General features: G+C 40.2%; 1 protein-coding gene across 2 annotated transcripts in view; it reads left to right on the forward strand.

Moving 5' to 3' along the window:
• LOC132132630 (erbin-like) overlaps positions 1–20,412 on the forward strand; it is a 90,053-nt gene continuing 69,641 nt past the window's right edge. For both annotated transcript variants that reach the window (XM_059545071.1, XM_059545072.1), the window contains exon 1: positions 1–306. The gene's annotated coding sequence lies outside the window, so the exon portion shown is untranslated. The remainder of the gene's footprint in view (positions 307–20,412) is intronic.

The raw sequence follows: 20,412 nt of genomic DNA on the forward strand, positions 1-20,412 counted from the left end.
CCCTTTTTTTTTATTACCCGGACTCTTTTGTGTAACTCCCTCGTCTCGTCGAAACCTCTTTGTTTTGTATCAGCGAGTAAACTTCCGAGCAGCTGCGGGAAACTCTCCGTCGCTGTGAGGTGAAGAATGTATTAGCTCGCTCAGCTAGCAGCAGCTTTCTTCGGCTCTCCAGCATCTAGCGCTGCATTTCGGGGAGGTTTGTAATGTTTTTCCGTATCTCCAGTCGTGAACTAACCCTCATGGATTAGCTGTATGGTTTTTTCCCCTCGTAAATGAAAGGAAAATAACGGACAAGTTCAGTATAAGGTGAGTACAAGACATTGTATTTGTCCTTCAGCGTCTTCCTCACTGTTAGCCAGATCATGCTAAGAACCGTGGAGGACGGTTTTTTATTTGTTTTGTTTCTAATTCTCACCGCCTGTCAATTTTACTGTTTTTCTGCAGCATTACATAATCCAGGCTTTGTCTTTGTTTTGTTTTTGTACATATTCATTCACCTCCAGATTTTTACCATATAACGTGTAACTAATCTCAGACTTGACTGACCAGACGAGTAACGTTATGTTTACTATGCTCGGTTTAAAACTGTGTGTATATATAAACATCACATTTTAATGTTTCTGAATGAACACACGATGTATTAATTTAACATTATTGACGAATATGAGGTTTAAACGTTCGGGTGCATATAACGTTAAATTAGCCACCATCTCTCATAAACATAATGTTTTCATTTCCGTCTCCCTTTTAATAGGACACTGTGTTTAACGCGTGATATCTGCTCACACATCGTGTTTAATTAGTAAATTACTGTCATTGTGTCTCTTAACATCACTCGGACTCATCAGCGTTGCATGTCTTTGTTTCACAATCACTTCCTGCTCTGAACCGGTTCTGTGGGTGAAAACAGGGTTTGTGTTGATACCTGCGCGATTACTGAGAGGATCCTTTCACTGAGAGATCAGATTAGTGTTTGAGTGCTGTTACAGGCTTTGAGAGAGTAGTGATCTGAATCAGTCCGGACACACGAGTCTTGAGGCTCTGCTGTGGGTTTCTTCTCATTTTAGGCCCCATTCAAGCTGATCATGCTGAAGGAATGAATGGGTGCACTGCTGTCTTCTGTCATGGGATGCTGAGAAATGCCGTCAGAAATGACCCAGAGGAAACTGTTATTACTCAGAGGTTGCTCTCTCAAATAGCTCTCATTGTTTCAGTGGTGTTTCACCTTGTAGAGATGATGGAGGAGAAATATAAACCGTTGATTAGATGTGGCCAGATTTATTGTCGCTCTACAAAGCGAAATCCAGTGATGTCAATGAGAAGTGACACCGAGAATTTCACTCGATGGACTACACTGAAAACATTTCTTGGTGTAGAAACAATTTTAAATCCAAATGTTACGCTGAAAAATTGCAAAGAAATGCCAAGTGACGCGTTATGAAATTTTGAAATAGAAAAACTTTTATTTCCTTAGAGGAGTCTCTTATACTTTAGAGTTTTCTGTGAAAACCTTTTATACCGTGATTGTGGGCGGCCTGAGAAGAATGACTATTTTTTTAATTACTATTTATACTAATACTAATAATTACTATTTATTCAGTTTTTTAAGGTATCTAATATTTCAATACTTAATTTCCATGATCTAAATATTCTTAAAAATGTAAAGTTTGTAGTCATTTGGAAGTGTGTACGTAGGCCGCCTTGCATTATTATGCTCTTACATTATGATTATATATTCAGTGGCATAAAATGGATTTTAAAATGACAATAATATCGCTTATCGCAGTTATTTCTAGGGTAATATATCACACAACAAAAAGTTGTTATCGTGACAGGGCTAACTGAAATCTCTGATATTAGATTGCAGACACTGGTATCTTGAAAAATCTGAGCACAATTCGAGACCTTGTGATCTCTTCTAAAACTCTGGGAGACGTTTGGGGATCCCGATTGTGTTTTTATTATTAAATGAATGAATAAATAAAAATGTGATTTCCAAACTTGCCAAATCGTGGATTTCTTTTCTTGTTTTCCCCTTAAATAAAAAAAAGGCTTCTTGTCTTAAAAAAGAAAAAATGTTTATAGTTTTAAGAAAAACACAAAATCTTAAAAGCTTTTTTCTCCACCTAAATATTATATTATTCGGAAAAATACAAAGTAATGCCATTTAACATCATTGCTGTTGAGGAGAAACAGTTAAGATATAAGAGCTCCTTCGTGGTTTCTGGTTCCTGTGGGCATTTCCATAGGTTTTTCCCAGAAAATCACCAGGGTTCAGGTTTGATTGCTGATGGTCCAGTGGATCGTTTTAGCAGGTGATTAATGGAGCTAATGGGATAAGAAGGCTTCAGGGAGATTATTGCCACTTGCTCAGCTCATCTCCTCTGTGGCTAATCCCTGTTAACTGCATCCAGGAGCAAACCGATTGGAACGGATCCAGCAAGTGTGGCTTTAATCAGGAAAGATTCTGCTCAGGGTTTGTCTGTAGGTTACACCGGATGGTTTTGAGCTTTTCAGTTAAAGAGGTCTCTGAATGAGTAGCTAGGATTCGGTTATTTAACAGACCCAAGCGTTCATCACATTGTGAGAATCCCTGCTCTTTTCTGATGTGTTGTGATCTGCTGGACGCTTAGTCCAGTCTCTCGTCTAAATAAAGAATAACAAATGTGCACCTCAGATGGCTCTTTATTCAAGAACCAGATCTGATAGTCTTGTGCAACGTGTAAAGGTTAGTGTTCAGTTTAATATAAAACCTGAACGTCTGTTCATTTGGAAAAACTGTTTCTTGTAAGTCTTGTGAGAGGGTGTTTGTCATCTCATAGGGTTGGCTAGAATCTTTTTAATGCAAGCTGTCACAATAGCCATATTGAGCAAAGTATGCAAAATATAGAATCCCACAATGCAATGCACTCCACATGACCTTCCTTTTGCAGTGTGACAAATAAACCAGCGATATCAACTGTGATTTTATTCCTTCTGAGAACATCTCCTTTTTTCAACCAGCTTGGGGTTTGGGCTCAAAAATAAATAAAAATACATATATTTATTTCCCATATAATAACCACAGCTCGCTTTAGTGGTAAGGTTAGGTGACTGACAACTGTGTACTACACTACAGTATGTCATTAGTGTCATAATGCTTGTTTTCATTTATTTTTTGCATTTCCTATTTTAACAGTAAACCTCTGTAGTGCATCATTTAAAGGGAATTGTTGTATTTACATTTTAAAATATTAATTTGTGTACTATGCATTCGTTTGATTACAAACATTTTTCGAAATAAAGTTGTAAATCCTGAAAAAAATCATAAGGACCATAATTATTTATTTTTGATACATTTTTATTCAACATTTCCATTAATTAGACATGGATTGATTACTAAGAATGTTACTGAACCATTAAAAGAAGAAACTGTGTTTCAATCTGGTCAGAGCCGACACATAAGAGCTGTTTCCGGTTCAAGTAGCGCCGAGGTGCTTCTGAATCAAACCATGATCGCTGTAATCAGAGCGTTAAACAGTGTGGATGTCTTTGTATCGCATGCGTTTGAGGTCCAAACCAAACATCAGAGCCGTTGAATTCAGCCAGCACACTGATGATTTACAGACAACACGAGAAATCATTTTCAGATCTCTTGCTATTCATACCACTGCTCTACACATGATCCACTCATTCATCTCAGTCATCATGCAAAAAGTGTTCTCCCTGCAGCATTTTATACGCTTATTTTTAGAGCTGAATAATAACCCGTTGTGTGGTGACACTTCACTGGAAGGTTACTTTTAGCTGTTGTCAATTTAAAAATGTGATGGGCATGAGCTAACAGAAAAAATAAGTTGTTTTAAAATTACAGTTTTGTTTAAGAATTAACAGTTGTTTTATGTTAAATTGATGCTAAATGTGACTTTAAACTTTAACAAGCATGTTGCTAAATGTTAGTCAATACATAAACCAATGTTAACTAATGGGGAAAAAACGCTTATCACAGTGTTTCTAGTTATACAGACAGTCTCAAAAATTGTGTTCACTAACAAAAAAGTACCATGACCCTACTGTGGTTTATTGACCCGTACTGTGGTATTGGATGGGTACCGAGAACCGGTACGTAATTGGGTCGATACCGGAGTACCGATAAGCTTCAGGAAAAACGATACTGTTACCAATACTTGCGTTGTTTTACTTCAGTACTTCAGTGTTAATGAACTATAAGCTGCTGCTTTGTCATTTCACTTCACTGAAATATGTGGCCGACGTTTGCTCGACGTGCTTGTGATATCCAGCACGTGTGTGTGTGTGTGTGTGTGTGTGCGCAGTCAGTCATCGCAGCAAAAGTGAAACTTTCGAAAGTGTGGGCTCTCGTTACAAATCTAAGCGACACCAGTGTCAGATGCAATATATGCAGTAGTGTAATTGTGAACGAAGGAGGCAACACAAGTGATATAATGAAACATTTACTAACAAAACCCAACATCTCAATCAATGCACTGTATTAAGTCACGCGGCTCCAACCGCAACTCGTGAGACACATTCACATCAAATGTCAATTCAGCGGTAGAGTTACACTCACGAGACACCGCATTTATTTGCAATCACAAAAGTACATTATTTGCGTGTGCTTTAATGCCTTGCCGGTGAAACGTTTTATTCACGTGCTGTTCTAATATGTGCTTATTCAGAGCGCGTCCACCCGAAGCATTCATACACTGATACGGTGGTCAAACAGCACCTGATTATTTAGTTATATTAGTTATCATCTGATTGTGCTAATCCCTGTCAAAAGGTTTACATATAAACACGGTTAAGTATGTTTAAAGTGAAAGTAAACAGGCAAGAGATAAATGGTGCATGCATCTCTTAAAGGGACAGTACTAAATATACTGCCTCTTGTCATTAAAGGGATAGTTCACCCAAAAAATAAAATTCTGTCATGTTGTACCAAACATGTATTCATTTGTATTTATTTTTGTGCTGAACACAAAATATATATTTTGTGTTCAAAAAAATATATACAAAAAATATATTTTGAAGAATGTGGGTATGCCAGGGAACTACACTGCGACCAAAAACCTGCGACCTTTTGAAATGACATTGCGACCCTAATTTTTATGAGGTCGCAAATGTATCACTGGTTATTTTTGTATCTACCTTATGTTTTAGGCAATATGCTATGATTTACTATGAGCATTTATTAAAACAGAAATGTGTATTTTAAAAATACGTTTTATAACGTGCTCTGAGCATTCAACACATCAAGTTGGCTTCAGCCCCGCGATGCGGGAAAGCTCGATTGAGTAGCTGGTTACTCGCGCGCTGTGTTCGTGCGCACAAGAGAGCCGCTATTTCATGCATTTCATGCATACTGTTTCATGCATACTGAGTTTTTTACACTGTTAAAGAGTTGGATTCCCATGATAAACATGAACAAAGTTTCAAAAAATTAAGTTGTACGTTTGTCACAAGTTTCGGAAAGTTTTTTTTGAGTATGGGTCTGTGTGACGTTAGATGGAGCGGAATTTCCTTATATGGGTCCTAAGGGCACTTCTGCCGGAAGAGCGCGCGCTCCCATAGAGCAGAGCGGAGCAGAGACATTCACTGATCAGAGCGAGAGCGTCGCGAAATGTCAAGAAGTGTGTTTTTGGTTGCGAGGGCAAGACAACCCTGCACAGATTACCAAAAAAAAAAAAAAAAACATTAAGGGACCAGTGGACGGAGTTTATTTTTACAGAGCATCGACGGAGTTGTGAAAGTGTTTTTGTTTGTTCCCTGCATTTCGAAGATGCTTGTTTTACAAACAAGGCCCAGTTTGACGCCGGATTTGCATATCGTTTATTTCTTAAGGATGATGCAATCCCAACGAAAAAGGGTCACGATCGTGTGTTGGAACCGCAGGCGGTGAGTAAAACTGCTTCAAATATTTTTGTGTTGTTGACTTAGCTATCGGCGCGTAAGCACATCAAGTAAACCTTGTACACCTTTAAAGAAAAAAAAAAAGATGACAAAGTGGAACTTAGTCATTTTCCAAAACCGCTAAGCAAATATATACAGTTTCAATACATACCACATAGAGACGTCCTGCTGTAGTCATTGCTGCTGCTGCTCTCGTTCAGTTTCAGCCTCGTGATCTGATTCTGGATCATAAAAAAACGGCTGAATCTGACTGTTAGCCATGGTTTGTTTTGGATGATGTTTTTTTTTTCCTCACGGTAATGTCACAACTTCCAAACGCTCTAAACGCAAAAGCCTACTCGCGCTCGTGATTCTTTAGCTCCGCCCACACGTCACGCCTCCAGAAGTTCGTGTTTTTCCGAAAAAAATCGGCACCGACTATTTTTCTCTTATAAATATAATAAAACTAAAGACTTTTTGGAGATATGAAGGATGCAGTACTACTCTATAGGTACTCAAGATTAACAAGAGATTGAGTGAAAATGAGCATTTCACCCCCCCCTTTAATGTTAATCCAAGAAAATGAAAGTTAATCACTCACTGCTCTTGATTGAATTACTTTGTAGTTTTAACGAGAATTTATCCACAGTCAAACTAAAAATCAGGTATAATTGATTATATTGTTTTACTGGTGGGTGCAGGACACTAGTTCATTTATGTGAGCGAGTATGGCAAAATACAGCGAACTGTGAAATATTATACCCAAATATTCTTCATACTGTGGACTACCAGTGAAATTGATATTATATATACAGTACAGACCAAAAGTTTGGAAACATTACTATTTTTAATGTTTTTGAAAAAAGTTTCTTCTGCTCATCAAGCCTGCATTTATTTGATCAAAAATACAGAAAAAACAGTAATATTGTGAAATATTATTACAACTTAAAATAATAGTTTTCTATTTGAATATACTTAAAAAAAATAAGAACGCTCGGGGTTGTTGTTGGTAGGGCACTGCTTCCCTCTCCTGAGGCGCCGGACGGTTTGCCAGAATCTCTTCAAGGCCAACCGATAGTCCTTCTCCATGGCCTCACCGAACTCCTCCCAGGCCAGAGTTTTTGCCTCCACAACCACCCGGGCTGCAGTCCGCTTGGCCTGTCGGTACCTGTCAGCTGCCTCAGGAGTCCCACAAGCCAACCAGGCCCGATAGGACTCCTTCTTCAGCTTGACGGCATCCCTTACTTCTGGTGTCCACCACCGGGTTCGGGGATTGCCGCCTCGACAGGCACCGGAGACCTTACGGCCACAGCTCTGAGCGGCCGCTTCGACAATGGAGGTGGAGAACATGGTCCACTCGGACTCAATATCTCCAACCTCCCTCGGGATCCGGTCGAAGCTCTGCCGGAGGTGGGAGTTGAAGATCTCTCTGACAGGAGACTCGGCCAAACGTTCCCAGCAGACCCTCACAGTACGTTTGGGTCTGCCGAGTCTGTCCAGCTTCCTCTCCCGCCATCGGATCCAACTCACCACCAGGTGGTGATCAGTTGACAGCTCCGCCCCTCTCTTCACCCGAGTGTCCAAGACATACGGCCGGAGGTCGGATGAAACGACCACAAAGTCGATCATCGACCTACGGCCTAGGGTGTCCTGGTGCCACGTGTACTGATGGACACCCTTATGCTTGAACATGGTGTTCGTTATGGACAAGCTGTAACTAGCACAGAAGTCCAATAACTGAACACCGCTCGGGTTCAGATCAGGGGGGCCGTTCCTCCCAATCATGCCCCTCCAGGTGTCACTGTCGTTGCCCACGTGGGCGTTGAAGTCCCCCAGTAAAACCACGGAGTCCCCAGTCGGAGCACTTTCCAGCACCCCTCCCAGAGACTCCAAGAAGGCCGAGTACTCTGCACTGCCGTTCGGCCCGTAGGCACAAACGACAGTGAGAGACCTATCCCCGACCCGAAGGCGCAGGGAAGCGACCCTCTCGTTCACCGGGGTAAACTCCAACACATGGCAGCTGAGCTGGGGGGCTATAAGCAAACCCACACCAGCCCGCCGCCTCTCACCATGGGCAACTCCAGAGTGGTGAAGAGTCCATCCTCTCTCGAGGAGTGTGGTTCCAGAGCCCAAGCTGTGCGTAGAGGTGAGCCCGACTATCGTTAGTCGGAACCTCTCAACCTCACGCACAATCTCGGGCTCCTTCCCCGCCAGTGAGGTGACGTTCCACGTCCCTAGAGCTAGTTTCCGTGTCCAGGGATCGGGCTGTCAAGGCCCCCGCCTTCGACTGCCGCCCGATTTTCTAAGCACCTTTCTAAGCAATCCCGCTGTCACGTCTTCCATTGAGAAGCAGAGGCTGAGGGCTCAGATGTGGACTCGTCCATCACCCAAGCTGAAGTCACCGAGGTAGTCAAGAAACTCCTCGGTGGCAAGGCACCGGGGGTGGATTAGATCCGCCCTGAGTACCTCAAGTCTCTGGATGTTGTGGGGCTGTCTTGGCTGACACGCCTCTGCAGCATCACGTGGCAGTCGGGGACGGTGCCTCTGGGATGGCAGACCGGGGTGGTGGTCCCTCTTTTTAAGAAGGGGGACCGGAGGGTGTGTTCCAACTACAGGGGGATCACACTTCTCAGCCTCCCTGGGAAAGTCTATGCCAGGGTACTGGAGAGGAGAATCCGGCCGATAGTAGAACCTCGGATTCAGGAGGAACAGTGTGGTTTTCGTCCAGGCCGTGGAACACTGGACCAGCTCTATACCCTCTACAGGGTGCTGGAGGGTTCATGGGAGTTTGCCCAACCAGTCCACATGTGCTTTGTGGATTTGGAGAAGGCATTCGACTGTGTCCCTCGCGGCGGCCTGTGGAGGGTGCTCCGGGAGTATGGGGTCCGGGGCCCTTTGCTAAGGGCTATCCGGTCCCTGTACGACCGGAGCAGGAGCTTGGTTCGTATTGCCAGCAGTAAGTCAGACTTGTTCCCGGTGCGTGTTGGACTCCGGCAGGGCTGCCCTTTGTCGCCGGTTCTGTTCATGATTTTTATGGACAGAATTTCTAGGCGCAGCCAGGGGCCGGAGGGGGTCAGGTTTGGTGACAACACGATTTCGTCTCTGCTCTTTGCTGATGATGTTGTCGTGTTGGCCTCATCAAGCCAGGACCTTCAGCATGCACTGGGACGGTTTGCAGCCGAGTGTGAAGCAGCTGGGATGAGAATCAGCACCTCCGAATCCGAGGCCATGGTCCTCAGTCGGAAAAGGGTGGCTTGCCCTCTTCAGGTTGGTGGAGAGTTCCTGCCTCAAGTGGAGGAGTTTAAGTATCTTGGGGTCTTGTTCACGAGTGAGGGAAGGATGGAACGGGAGATTGACAGACGGATTGGTGCAGCTTCTGCAGTAATGCGGTCGATGTACCGGTCTGTCGTGGTGAAGAAAGATTTACCGGTCAATCTACGTTCCTACTCTCACCTATGGTCATGAGCTTTGGGTCATGACCGAAAGGACAAGATCCCGGATACAGGCGGCCGAAATGAGCTTTCTCCGCAGGGTGGCTGGGCGATCCCTTAGAGATAGGGTGAGAAGCTCAGTCACCCGGGAGGAGCTCAGAGTAGAGCCGCTGCTCCTCCACATCGAGAGGGGTCAGCTGAGGTGGCTCGGGCATCTGTTCCGGATGCCTCCTGGACGCCTTCCCGGGAAGGTGTTCCGGGCGCGTCCCACTGGGAGGAGTCCACGGGGAAGACCTAGGACACGCTGGAGAGACTATGTCTCCCGGCTGGGTGTCCCCCCAGAAGAGCTGGAGGAAGTGTCTAGGGAGAGGGAAGTCTGGGGTTCTCTGCTTAGACTGCTGCCCCCGCGACCCGGCCCCGGATAAGCGGAAGATGATGGATGGATGTATGTATGTAAAAAAAATAATTTATTCCTGTGATGCAAAGCTGAATTTTCAGCATCATTACTCCAGCCTTCAGTGTCACATGTAACATCCAGTCTATCACATGATCAATTAGAAATCATTCTAATATTCTGATTTATTATGAGTGCTGGAAACAGTTCTGCTGTCTAATATATTTGATGAATAAAAGGTTAAAAAGAACTGCATTTATTCAAAAAAAAAAAATTCTAATAATATATATTCTAATAATATATTTTCTTTACTATCACTTTTTATCAAATTAACACATCCTTGCTGAATAAAAGTATTGATTTTATTTTAAAAAAAGAAAGAAAAAAAAAATTACTGACCCCAAATTACTGACCAGTAGTGTATATTGTTATTACAAAATATTTATATTTTAAAAAAATAGCTTCTTTTTTTTTTTTTTTACTTTTTATTCATCAAAGTATCCTATAAAAGTATCACATGTTTTGAAAAAATAGTAAGCAGCAGAACTGTTTCCAACTTTGATAATGAATCATTGAATCAGCGTCCACACCGCATCGAGTTAAAAACATCTCAACTTTTCAGAATGCCGCGAGGTCATGTGACAAGAACTAAACATTCAGCTTCATCCTTTCCCGTAACAACGTTGAAAGCTCAGCCAAGATGAAGGAACAGCTGATCATAGCTGTATATGGATTGCCATTTTGAAATAAATTTAGTAGCAGAGCTACTGAAAGCATTTTTTTTTGTGCTGCAAATCCATTTATCCTTTGCTGAAATTTCCGCATCTTCATGGAGAGAGCGCGTCATTGTTGCTTAGCAACGGCAGACGCCTCAGGAGCGCTTCTGCCCGAGCGCTTTGGAAAGGAGAAAGCGGCGCGCCTAGCGTTTTCCACGCGTTTTTAGGCGCGATATGTGAACGGCCCCTTATTCATTAAATAATTATTAATTATTTTTTGCTTGCATACATCTTCAAAAAATCACAGAAAGTGACCAAATTAGGTTTTATAGTGAACTTTTTTTTTTTTTTTTTTTTTTTTTTGCGAAATTCTAATATCATTTTTATTTATCGAAAAATTAGAGCAGAACGAATATTCGAATGTTCGACTATCCGTGCACACCCCTAGTTCCAAGTCACATTGGACTTACTGGAAATGAGAGAGTGGACACTGCTGCCAGGGATGCACTTGACCTGGAAATATCTGCCTGTCAAATACCACCTTCTAATTTTAAACCAGTAATTAATTTATATATAACTAATAAGTGGCAGTAAGAATGGGATGGAAATAAAAATAATTAACTGTATGAAATAAACCCTAGTATAAAAAAGAAGTCGCTTCTATAATTTTAAATCAAGACATGATCAAGTTGTGTTCACTAGGTGTATACTGGGGCATTCAAGACTTGGGTTTTTATTAATGGGTTTTTATTAATAGACGAAGTTCCTCCTTTATGTCTTTCATGTTAAGTTCCTTTGACTATTAAGTATATTTTGTTGAATTGTAATTTTTATGATACTGCTAGAAAACGCTTTTATTCAGAAACATGCTTGCATGGAATATTTAAAAATTGTACCACTTAAATGTATTTTAGATTTTCTATCTTATGTTAAGTTGAAATGTTTTATATAATGTAAATCTTATGGATGATACTGAACTTGTTTGCCATGTAAATAGACATGATGCTAACATGGCGTAAAAAACTTAATATACAAACAAATTAAAACAACTTGAGAGTGAGAAAATGATGACACAATTTTCATTTTCGGGTGACTGTTCCTTTAATGTTAATAAAATAAAACGCACAGAGAAAGATAACTCACTGCTCTTGACTGAAGAACATTAATACAGTTGCTAAAGTTCAGCAGTAATAAAATAACTTGACATTTCAACAACTTCATATGTTTTTGCACCAAATAGTATCGATAACAGTACCGGTATCGGTAAGCAGTATTGGTATCAGTTTTGATCAAATGTAAACAATATCCATCCCTACTCTGTAATTACCATAGTTTTTTTGGGGGGTTCATGTAGCACAGTCATACCATGCTATTCTTTGAAATACTTGGGAGTAGAGGTCAACCGATATATCGGGCCGATATTTGTCATTTTTTAATATATCGGCATCGGCCGATATCCGTGTTTAGTAGCGGCGATTTAAAGTCAGGCACGTCAGCGGGCAGCCCCGTGTTATTGGTGCGGTGGAAAGTGCTGCTGCGCATGTGAAGGACCCCAAGCCAAAACTTTTGGAAGATTCAACAACAGTCCTTGGGAGATAAAGGTAGTCAGAGAATTTCTCTCTGTAAATGGGGTGGAGAAGTTAGCGGCTCCCACAAACACTGCAGCGTGAATGAGGGCTACGTTACTCCGCCCCACACACAGACAGCACCGTGCTCGGAGAGACAGCTGTCCTGGAGCTGCCCAGAACGGTGAATCACATTTGTACGGAAGAATGGTTGATGCAGACAATAGCCAGGTTTCCATACAACTCATTTGCATTTAGGGATGTCAATATTCGATAATTTCCATGATCGATCGATGTTTAATTAACGATCAGTTAATAACCTTAATACTGCAAAATGCGTCTGCAGCAGTATTATTATTTTTATGTGCAAAGCCACTTGGAAAAAAAAAGCTTTGCTCCCCCGAATTAAAGGGGTTTTAGTCTGAATAAAATGCTAGTAGCAGGACTGTAAAATGAATAGATGTGATTATGATCATTTGATAAAATGAAGAGAGTGCGCCATACGTTTTAGATCATGTTACTTTGTTGACTGTTTCCCGTCAAGGAGACCGCTAAATGCGCCTCTTTAAATGGTTTCGTGGAGCTCGTTGTTGTATTTTAAAACGCAATTGCAATGTTTTCAAATGACACTAGTATTAAAAATAAAATGATCCCAAACGTAACTGTGGTGCTTGTGGCTGTGCTGCGCAGTCAGTGAACCGCCTTTTCACATAAAACATTTTATGCAAGTATTATGACCAGTACTTTTTTTGTTTGATCCTGTTCTGCAAAATATTCGATTTAGAATTTTTGTGTTCCGCTAGGCCTATTTGTTTAAAAAAACCTGCATTTACAGAGCATTAGATCGAGACGCATGAGTGCGTGCATGCGTGCGTGCATACGAGGATGAGTCAGCGCAGGTTTGTCTAGATGTATTTGGAGGTTACTGCTCAGGTCTTGTTCTGCGCATATCCAAATGTTTCCACATTCGCAATGTATCTGAATGTTAAACTATAATATTTTTTATAGAAGATCATCCTCTTCACATGAGCAACAACATCCTTGGCTTAACAGCAGAGTGGACCGGTATACTACGGTCTATTTAAACTGTCCAGTGTAATCTTTTATATGTTTGGTTGACTGTACTTTATTTATTTTAATAATGACATATTTATAACATATTATTTATTTTATTTAAATTTAAGTTTACATTTATGTTCCAACAAACTTGAAAACTTCTGCTTGATAAATGCTCTTAAACTTTTTTGTAAATGATTGACTTTCTGATTGACTTCTGTCTGTGCTCAATAAATGATGATAAGTTTAAAAATGTTGTGCATCCACTTATTATTAGTGTGACATTTTAGCATGCAAATGAAGGGGAAAACTTCAAGATATCGGCCCTAAAAATCGGCAGCACATATCGGCCATCGGCTGACCCTGACCTCAAAACATCGGCACCAGCATCGGTTATAGAAAAACCCATATCGGTCGATCTCTACTTGGGAGTACTGTGTAATGATTTACCATTTGATACCATAGTGCCACGGTACCTTTTCTATTGTTATTATTCACTCACCTCACAGTTTTACTTGGAAAAAAATAAAGTGATTCATAAGCATTGTGGACCGGTTCAATTAAATCTTTCAAAATAATTATTTGTGGACTGAGAACAAAAATAAATCTTCTCCAGCTTCTTGTATCGCTTGAGTAGTGCTGTTGAGCTCAATCGAGTTAGATCATATGACAAAGATTTAACAATGGAAAATAAAGCACTCCAGTCAAACTCATTCTCCTCATGCCAAACTGCACAATTAAAAATTTATCGCGTCTTCCACGTAACCCGTGTTTTCATCCTCAAAAAATATGTGCTGCTAGAGAGAAAATATTTAGACTGATCTTCTAGATACATTTCACTGGTGTGTGCCTGTGTGTCTGTGTGTGTGTGTGAGAGAGAGAGAGAGTGCTATGGAATGTTTCCATTAAAATCAGGCGAGTGCAGGAGCAGGAATCTCTTGTGTGAGTGTTTCTGCACATTCGCTCCTGTTCATAGCCCTTTATAGCACCAACACTTCTGCTGCGCCACAGACTTTGTTCCCACGATGAGCGTCATGTGATTTCTCTGTGAAATGACTCACACCTCTCATTTACAATGAATGGCTTAACATTTAATTCAGAACAAGAAATAGTTTTTCATCAAGAGCTTTTAGTGACTGTTAATACTGTGGACGTGGTTTCTGCCTGCAGCGGTCACTTCTGAGAAGTGCTGCTGTGTGTTACAGTGGATATTCAGAGAATGAAAATAATCAGTGATACATCAGATGATGTAAAGCTTAGCTACTAAAGATAACAGGTTGTTGTCGATGTTTTAAACACAATAACCCTCCCATATATATATATATATATATATGGTTCTTGGTTCTAAATAAATGCGACTTCTACTCCAGTGCGACTTGTATATGTTTTTTTCCTCGTCATGACGTATTTTTGGACTGATGCGACTTATAGTCTGAAAAATACCATACATTAAATCCCGCAAAGCTATATTCTTGCTTGCAAACAGTTGTTTTTAGATCTCAGTGTTGCTAAATGTCCTTCATTTGAGCTAGTAATGTTTTATGGTTCTTGTTTTTTGGAAAGCCACTGTGTGGAAACCATTTTAGAAGCAAATAAGCTTCCTCTGCTTCCAGACCTGCTGATTGGTTGTTTATATTGCGGGAGGCCCGTAGCCTTTACTGGGCGACATCAGTTTGTGTAACATTTGACATTTAAGTCTGTCCGGCAGATCTCACATCTGTGCCGACAGCTTTACTCCGTCGATACGCCTGTATCTGTGACCCACTTACCCCAACATCTGCCTCTCTTTTTCCTACCTCGCGGCTGTTTTAGCATCAAACTCAAATCCTGCTTATTGTCAGCCTCTTTTAACGCCATTCAACACAAGCAAATAAAAGCTAATGTGACCATCTCACTTTTATGACTGTAAACACGGATTTAAGATTGAGCGGCATGTGCGTTCTCCTCTGTTATGAAAGGGCTTTGTGGTTTATGCTAACGTTTGCTTCAGCGTGTGAAACCACTATGGAGTTAGCTGGGTTCCGGTTGAAAGGCCGGCTTTCTGTTTTTACCTCACATCTATGTGGGTCAGTGACGTGATGCTCATTATCTTGTCTATTAATCAAATTTCAAAATCCTCTCTTCTGCAGCAAGTAAGATCTTTAAGACAATCTCCACAGTTCTGCATTCTTAAAACAAGATGCAAGGCAGATATATTGCTTGGTTCAGTGTTACTTCTCAAGGGTTCACCACGGTAATCCTGTTACAGCGTCCGGTGTGCTCGTATGTGTGTGTACTGACAGTAAATCTTTAACGCACAAGAGGCCGATAAAAGGACCCGGGAGGAACTAGAGCAGAAGTAAATGATTGTCAGATGGAGCAATCGCTGCAGTTTCTGTCCTTCCTCCTTCACAGCTGCACTTTTTCAAGCACCATGGCCATGCATGTATGTTGTATATCATGCTGTGTTTATGTGGCCAGCAGAAATGTGCACAAGACTCCTTTGTTTCGCTTTGAAGTTTGAATCCATCCAACCTCTGGTGCTTCATTCTAGATTTGTGTAGTGACCGATTTAGAAAAGCCGTTTCCTCTTTCTCATGCACTCAGTAGCTGTGCTTTCAGCATTGAGTCTTAATATGCTCTTCTTCTACTTCATAATCAGAATCAACTGTGAATGGATGGTCATTTTGATTTGATAAATAATAACATTCACAAATGGACTGAGATGTGTTTGTAATATTTCAGCATTTCAGTGGATTCAAATTTTTCTAGTATAGTAAGTCCACTCACAAATGAACATCTGTCATCTTTTACTTATCCTTATCTACAAAACTTTCCTTTTTGCATGGAAAACAAAAGGAGATCCTTTGAAAAGTATTTAATGCATTTAGCGTCTGCTCCAAAAATATCAAAAAAGCAGCATAGAAATGAAAATGTGGTGGTGCTTTATTTTTGTACACTTAAAAACTATATATATTTTTTTTTTACAGAAAAAAAGTAAAAGCTAACAAAAAAGGGGAAACAAAACCTGTAAAAAAACAGTGAAAGGGTATTCCCTGCATGACATTAATTTTGTGATCCGTTCTGTTTTATGTTTTTGCATTTGTTTAGTGTTGTGTTTGTCCCTGAGGATGTTTTGACTTCATGTGTATGATCTGTATACGAGTATTAGCCATGTTTTTATGAACGGGTGGTTTAAAATGAACTATGATGATTAATCATGTGGCTAATGATGGTGGTTAATCAGCACATTTGAAGGTAAAAGCAGATTTTAGATCGGTATATTAGCATTATATCACAATGAAGTTCACAGTAATAAGTTGTAAACAAATAGACTCCAATATACCATCCTGTAAAACCTTGAAACATTGTTTTTGGATTATTTTTTCTTTTTAGTTTCTGGCAACGGCAATTTCATTCTCTCTCTATTTTTTTTAAACCATAAATTGACGTGTTTTTATTTATTTATTTATTACACACTATTCATTGTAACGGGGTGGGGAAAATCTCCCGAAATCTTCCAAACCTCCACTTTCAGATTTTTAGGTTGAACTGTTTAACTTTGCTGGCCTTCTACTGCCAGAAATGCTTTGCATAGTTTAATCGTACTGACTTCAGTGCCCTGAAAAGACCTCTGTTATCTGAAGGACTTTCACTTTGAAGCAGGAGCATATTAAAGAATGAACATAACCTGACAGTTGTTTACCGTCCATGTACGATTATGATCTTGATGCTGCTTATTGGCTGGACTTGGTACTGTCAGCAAAAACTACATTCAGAATAAGTGTGCGGTGAGTTGCATGGACTGAATGACAAAGGGATGTTGATTGTGGCTTAAAATAGAATCAGTGAGTTTGCTGTAAGTTTGCCATCACGAATATTTATGGGATATGTTTTATAGCCTATAAAAGCAGCCAATGCTTTTCTTCTTAAAGCAATTCCTGAATTTTCAGTTCATATCTGTCATAAGTTTTGGGGGTGAACAGAATTGAGACCGCTGATGTACATTTTGGAAAAAAGTCAAGAAAATCCTATAGTGACTTATTTATAGCAGCTGTTGCTCAATCATCAGTACAGGGGAAAAGATTGCAGTGTTTTGAGTATGTTTTAGGAACATCAGACTTTTTCATGATTTTTCCTCATTCCAGATCCCTTCTGTCCATTCGGCCAGGATTTCGCATGACTTCTCCAATAGACTCTTGGAAAAACAAGTGTTTAACCACAGCAGCAGCATATGTCCCTGGAGCACTATTGGTATGAGACATTACGAAGCAGAAATGAAGCCAAGTGTGAAGATCTCCTGGAGAGCAGTGGTTCCCAGGCCGAGCTGCAGGGCTGCCTTGACCTGTGCCCTCTCTGTGTTTTCATTAAAACCAGCTCTCTGGACCTCACACATCAGAAATATGTCAAGTAACACTGTGGATACGAGGCAAATCCACACCACAACAGATCTGTCTCATGTTTGCAGTGTAGTTTTTGTGGAAATTATGTGTGGGTTCAGCAATGCTTATTGGAGTTGTTATTGAATGATTTTAGTTGATGGCCAGATCAATAATGATTATTTTATTCCAGTGTGGCACCTTTGATTCAGTTTACTAGCGACCTTTGAAAGACAAAGACACAGTTTATTTAAATGTACATGCACATGCCTCTTTGATATCTGTCTTTGAAGCCTCATACCAGACTGAACCTTGCGGGACGTCCAAGTATAAGACTTTGATTTTGCATTAGCATATTGCAGTAGCGTGTTGGCATCAATCTGTGGATTCACTTGGAAATAAACGGGAACACAAAATCAATGTAGCTGTAACTGTTTGAAATGTGATAGAGAATTTTTGAATTCATGTGTTGTTTAATGAACACAACAGGCACTTGTCTCTTGGGAATGTGATCTCTTGGATGGGCCATTAGTATTGCAATATGTTATTTGCTGTTTTCCAAATTCTCTTCCTGGCATTGACTTCTTTCTTTCTTTGTTTGCACTTCACCACCATTTTGTACATCGGCTCGTCTTCCAGACTCCTGCTGTAGGTCTTTACGCAGAAGATCCTGGCAGATGGTAGACATGTTACCCGCGTGCAGGCAGCAGGCTGAGAGACTCCCTCTGTGGCCGGATTTGGCAAACGCAATGCTTTCCAAAGGCAAGGGAATGCCATAGTTAAGATCACTGTGCTAGCCTGAATTGTTTCCTGTGTTTTTCAGTCTGCTATTTTCCTGAATAGCTCATGAATAGAATTTTAGATTGCTGACACATTGTTTGAATCATAGATGTTATTGGTGTTTTTTCAATGGCTGATGACGATAGAGCAGGGTGTCTGATACATAAATAATACAGTTTAATTACAGCAAATGAAGCTTTACAAAATTAATAGTTATTTTGCACAATATTTACTCAACATTTTTGCATGATTCTTTGATGAATATAAATAAAGCATTTATTGGAAATATTGGAAATCGTTTGTAACATTATAAATGTCTTTACTGTCACGACTGAGCAAGTTAATGCATCTTTTGTTAAAAGAATACAGTTATACAGAATACAGCAAATTAAACATGAAATTAATAGTTACTTGCACAATATGTGCTCAGAATTCACAAAAACGGCAATCAAAGGAATAGTTCACCCCAAAATGTGTGCATCCTCTGACCATCCCAGATGTAGATGAGTGTTTCTTAATCGGATTTTTCAGAGATTTGGAAAAATTGTTTAACATCACTTGTTCACCAATGGATCCTCTGTAGTGAATGGGTGCCGTCAGAATGAGTCAAAACAGATGATAACAATAACCACTCCAGTCCATCAATTAACCTCTTGTGAAGCCAAAATCTGTTTGTTTGAAAGAGACAAACCCATCATCAAGATTTTTTTAACTTGAAAAGCCATTTAATCTGAGTCAGGAGAGAAATATGCACAGATCAAGAGCAATTTTAAGTGAAAAAAGTCAGAAATCATTGTAAACAAATAATTTATCAGCTCTTTAGACTCTCATTCTGACGGCACCCATTCACTGCAGACCATCCACTGCTGAGCAAGTGATGTAATGCTGCATTTCTCCAAATCTGTTCTGTTGAAGAAGCAAACTCATCTACATTTTGGATGATCTGAGGGTGAGTACTAGGGCTGTGCGATATGGGGAAAATATATATATATATTTTTTTGACAGATATTGCGATTTTGATTTGCGATTTTAAATGTGCAAAGTCATGCTTCAGCTCAATATTGTCAAATAATGTGCAGCACAGTATGAGTATCATACTATCCATAAAACCATTACAAAGTTCCTTTTTGTTTTTGGCATTATTCCAATAGGAATTACTGTTGTTCTATCCAATACAATTCCCATTATAACCCTGAAATCCTTTCAATTTAGTTTTTTCTTCTGAATGGGGAATGGCGAACATGCAATAAGAGATGCTCTTGATATGCGTGTGATGCAGCTCTTATAATTTATTGTTTTTCGTTGTCTGTCTTTTCAAAGCTTAAGTTACATAACGTTTTTCTTTAGTTTTAATTTGCCTAACTATTTTTAGCTATTTTTTATTTTTGGGTTCCTTTAAGGCGGTGTATGAGAATAATATAATTAACTTTTATTTTTCTTTGTTTGGGGAATTTCACAATTCTAATGAACAAACAACGATAATGCCCATGTCTTCATGTTGGGAATGTTGCTGAAGGAGGAAGAGGGTCTGTTTTATCTTGGGATGGAGTGGGAGCTGATGATGTCAACCTCCTCATTCCTGCCAGTGTGGGCGGCTCAGATTAGATCCTCCGACAGAGACGAGCGCATGGACATGTGCTGTTTGCATCAAACACAAAACGGCAGCCAGGCTACCATATAATGCTCAGCTGTTTAAAATTATATTGTTCGTTTCATCATATTAAATCTCTCAAATTGTGGTTTTGTCATTATTTACTCACCCCTGTGTCTGTTCCAAAACCCAATGACTTTCTTATGTGGAAGATGAAATGAGATACTTAGCAGCTCCGAGATGGTTTGTGTGCTTTAAGAATGACAGAAATACACTAAAGTAGTCTCCTGAAATGCCATTCAGTCTCATTTTGCTTGAAACTTGGTTTCCAAAAATGAGAATTAGATACTTTATTGTTATTAGTAGCCATTTTTTGTCACTTGGTAGCAAGGCAGTGAAAGAGCATTGGGTGTTATTACAGGTGTGAATGCATCTGGAGTCAGTGTTTTGGGAGATGCCACTGATGGCTGTCTTTACTACAATGAATTTCTGGCCGTTTTGAAGCCCTGTTATGACTCAGGCTGTACTCTGATTCAGTTTTTCCATAGCAGGGTGGTTGGTGCTGTTGAATGTTAACCAGACAGAGGTAATGTCGAGTTGTTTAGCGCAGTGGCAGGCTGAGCCGTTACAGATTA

The sequence above is a fragment of the Carassius carassius genome, chromosome 49 (assembly GCF_963082965.1).
Source record: "Carassius carassius chromosome 49, fCarCar2.1, whole genome shotgun sequence".
NCBI classification, from domain to species: Eukaryota; Metazoa; Chordata; class Actinopteri; order Cypriniformes; family Cyprinidae; genus Carassius; species Carassius carassius.